The sequence below is a fragment of the Dasypus novemcinctus genome, chromosome 3 (assembly GCF_030445035.2).
Source record: "Dasypus novemcinctus isolate mDasNov1 chromosome 3, mDasNov1.1.hap2, whole genome shotgun sequence".
NCBI classification, from domain to species: Eukaryota; Metazoa; Chordata; class Mammalia; order Cingulata; family Dasypodidae; genus Dasypus; species Dasypus novemcinctus.
Window position 1 is genome coordinate 60,858,999 of NC_080675.1, and position 3,804 is coordinate 60,862,802.

General features: G+C 41.2%; 1 non-coding gene across 1 annotated transcript; it reads right to left on the minus strand.

Moving 5' to 3' along the window:
• Nucleotides 1-3,260: 3,260 nt before the first annotated feature.
• On the minus strand, nt 3,261-3,367 carry LOC111763132 (U6 spliceosomal RNA). The gene has a single exon (XR_002796060.1). It is a non-coding gene; the product is annotated as a U6 spliceosomal RNA (small nuclear RNA).
• Between the last annotated feature and the right edge of the window lie 437 nt (nt 3,368-3,804).

Below are 3,804 nucleotides of genomic sequence, written 5' to 3' on the forward strand. Positions count from 1 at the left end.
CATCTGACTTACTAGAGTATTTATGCTGGGTGCAGTTTCTCTCTTTGGTTTAGGGCTTTCTTGTCCCTTCTCCCTTACTACTTGTGTAGTAGGAGCTAAGGAAGTGGTTGGTGCTGTGAGCAGTGGAGGCTCAAGTTGCCTTCATTGTTCCAGGGACAGATGAAGCTTCTCCCAATTTTCTCCTTTGCCAGGGGTCAGGACAGGGCCACTGCTGTGTGTAATAATCCAAGTTGTTTCCGGCCTAGACTGTAGTTGCACAGGGAGGCCCATGAAGCTTCATGCCCCTTTCTTCCCTGGCTGGGGTGAGGGATGGAGCTGTAGGTCATCCCCCATAGATTGTGGGCAGCATTCTATGTCATGCAGGTCCAAAATAATTGCAGTTGCCCCGGTAGACTTTGACTATTCAGTCTGTGCCAGCTCCACGTATCTTCAGTTATCCAGAGAGGCTGGAACAGGTCCCACCAGCTTCCTCCCTGCTAGAGATGGGGCTGAAGCCCAGGCTGACTGCAGGCAGACTTGGGTGAAAGAAGCCGGTCCCTACAGTCACTGTGATTTTCAGTCAGCCTAGCTTCCCCTCATGCTGGAGGTAGAGTGAAAATGGTGGCTACCAGTCTTTTTCCAATTTGGAAAGGTTCAAACTTTAGCTGTTCATATGATTATACTTTAATTTAGCCCACGGAACTTATAAGCAGTAGCTGAAGTTGGAGCCCAATAATCTCATCCTCCCCATTTTTGTGAAATGGAGCGTCCAATTCCAGTCATGGGAATAGCACCCTAGGTGGCACTGGCCTACTTGGCGTGGAGCACTCTACTTACAAAGCTTCTCTGCAGTTGGGCAATCTCCTCCTTCCATTCTTTCAAGGATGTTGCAGGATGCTCTTCTGGTCTCCTGGAGCCCCCAAACAGGTGCTTGAGATAGTTCTTGGTGATTACTGACTGCCCTGTAGTGCGAGCTGACTCTAGGAGCTTCTTACGCTGCTGCCATCTGGCTGATTCAAAATCAGCTATAGGTTTTTCATATATGCACTTCACCATATTGAGATAGCTTCCTTCTATTCCTATTTTTGGGAGTGTTTTTTATCAAGACAGGGTGCCATATTTTGTCAAATGCCTTTTCTGTTTCACTTGAGAGGATCACGTGATTTTACCTCTTCAATTTATTAATGTGGTTTATTCCACTAATTGATTTTGTGCTGAACCACCTTTGTATACCTTGGATAAAACCCATTTGATTGTGGTGTATAATTTTTAAAATATACTTCTGGATTTGGTTTGCAAGTATTTTGTTGAAGATTTTTGCATCTACATTCATTAGAGACATTGAACTGTAATTTTCTTTTTTTGATTATCTTTATCTGGTGATGTATCTTTTGAGTATCTTTATCTGGTGATGTTGGCTTCAGAGAATGTGTTTGGTAAACTTCTTTCCTGTTCAATTTTTGAAAAGGGCTTGAGTAAGACTGGTATTAGAGTATCTTTGAATGATTAGTAAAATTCACCTATGATGCTATCTGGTTCTGGGCTTTTCATCTTTGGGAGGTTTCTGATTGTTTCAGTCTCTTTACTTGTGATTAGTTTGTTGAGGTCTTCTATCTTCTAGCGCAATGTACGTTGTTCAATATTTCTACGAGTTTGTCCATCTCTTTCACGTGTCTAGTTATTCTCTTGATCTCTTATATTTCTTTGGGGTCAGTGATAATGTATCTGCTTTCATTTCTATTTTATTTAGTTGCATCTTCTCTTTTTTTCTTTGTCAGTCTAGCTGTTTGTCCGTTTTTTTGATCTTCATAAAGAACCAACTTTTAATTTTGTTGATTCTATTGTTTTTCTTTTTTATTCTCAATTTCATTTATTTATGCTCTGATCTTCACTAGTTCTTTTTTTTTTTCTCTCTCTCTCCCCTTCCCCCCTATTGTCTGCTCTCTGTGTCCATTCGCTGTGTGTTCTTCTGCGTCCACTTGCATTATCCAGCAGCACCAGGAAACTACGTTTCTTTTTTGTTGCATCATCTTGCTATGTCAGTTCTCTGTGTGTGCAGCACCACTCCTGGGCGGGCTGCGCTTTTTTCACATGGGGTGGCTCTCCTTGTGGGGTGCACTCCTTGCATGTGGGGTACCCCTACGCCAGGTTGCCCCTCGCACGTGGCAGCAGCACTGCGTGTGGGCCAGCTCACCACATGGGCCAGGAGGCCCTGGGGATAGAACCCTGAACCCTCCATATGGTAGGTGAATGCTCTATCAGTTGAGTCACATCCGCTTCCTGTGATCTTCACTATTTCTTTCCTTCAACTTGGTTTGGGATTAATTTGTTCTTTTTCTAGTTCCTCCAGATGTGTAGTTATATCTTCAACTTTAGCTCTTTCTTGTTTTTTAATGTAAGCATTGAAGGTTATAAATTTCCCTCTCATCAAAGCCTTTGTGGTGTCTCATAAGTTTTGACACATTGTGTTCTCATTTCCACTCAGCTCAAGATATTTAATGAATTCTCTTGCAATTTCTTCTTTGATCCACTGATTATTTAAGAGTATGTTGTTTAATCTCCATATATTTATGAATTTTCCCTTTTTCCATCAATTATTGATTTCCAGCTTCACTCCACTATGATCAGAGAAAGTGTGTCATATAATTTCAGTCTTTTTAATTCTATTGAATCCTATCTTGTGACCTAACATATGTTCTACCCAGGAGAAGGATCCACAAGCATGTAAAAACAACATATCCTGCTGTTTTGGGGTATAATGCTCTATAAATGTCTGTAAGGTCTAGTTTACTTATCACATTATTCAAACTCTCTGTTTCTTATTTATCCTCTGCCCAGATGTTCCATCCAATACTGAGAGTGGTGTATCGAAGTCTACAACTATTGTTATAGACTATGACATCTATTTCTCCCTTCAGTTTTGCCAGTGTGTGCCTCATGTATTTTGGGGCACCCAGGTTAGGTATATAAATATTTATTATAGTTATTTTGTTTTGGTGAATTGCCCCTTTTATTAATATATAATGACCTTCTTCATCCCTTATAACAGTTTGCATTTAAAATCTATTTTGTCCTATATTAGTATTGTAACACCAGCTCTTTTTGGGTTACTATTTGTGTGGAAAATCTTTTTCCAACCTTTCACTTTCAACCTGGTTGTGTCCTTACATCTGAGGTGAGTCTCTTGTAGACAACATAAAGATAGCTCACATTTTTGTATTCATTCTATCAGTATGTCTTTTTTATTTTATTTTATTTTATTTATTTTTATTCTTATTTTTTAAAACATGGAATGCTTCACAAATTTGCATGTCATCCTTGCACAGGGGCCATGCTAATCTTCTCTGTATCATTCCAATTTTAGTATATGTGCTGCTGAAGTGAGCACTCTTTTTTATTTTTTAAGATTTTATTTACTTATTCCCCCCTTCCCTTCCTCCCGCCTTGCTGTTTTTGCTGTTTGTGTTGTTTTCTCTTCTCATTTTTCTTCTCTACGGTTCACCAGGATTTGATCCTGGAGTCTCTGATGGGGAGAGAGGTTCCCTGTCAATTGTGCCACCTCAGTTCCTGGTCTCTGCTGCACTTCACCTTGACTCTCCCCTTGCCTCTCTTTTGATGCATCACCATCTTGCTGTGTGACTCACTTGCACAGGGCACTGGCTCACCACGTGGGCACTCACATCGGCACTCGTATGGGCATTGGCTTACCGCACGGGCACTCGCTTGCTGCGTGGGCATGCCTTCTCTTCTTTTTTTACCGGAAGGCCCCAGTGATCGAACCCAGGTCCTCCCATATGGTAAGTGGATGCTCTATTACTTGAGCCA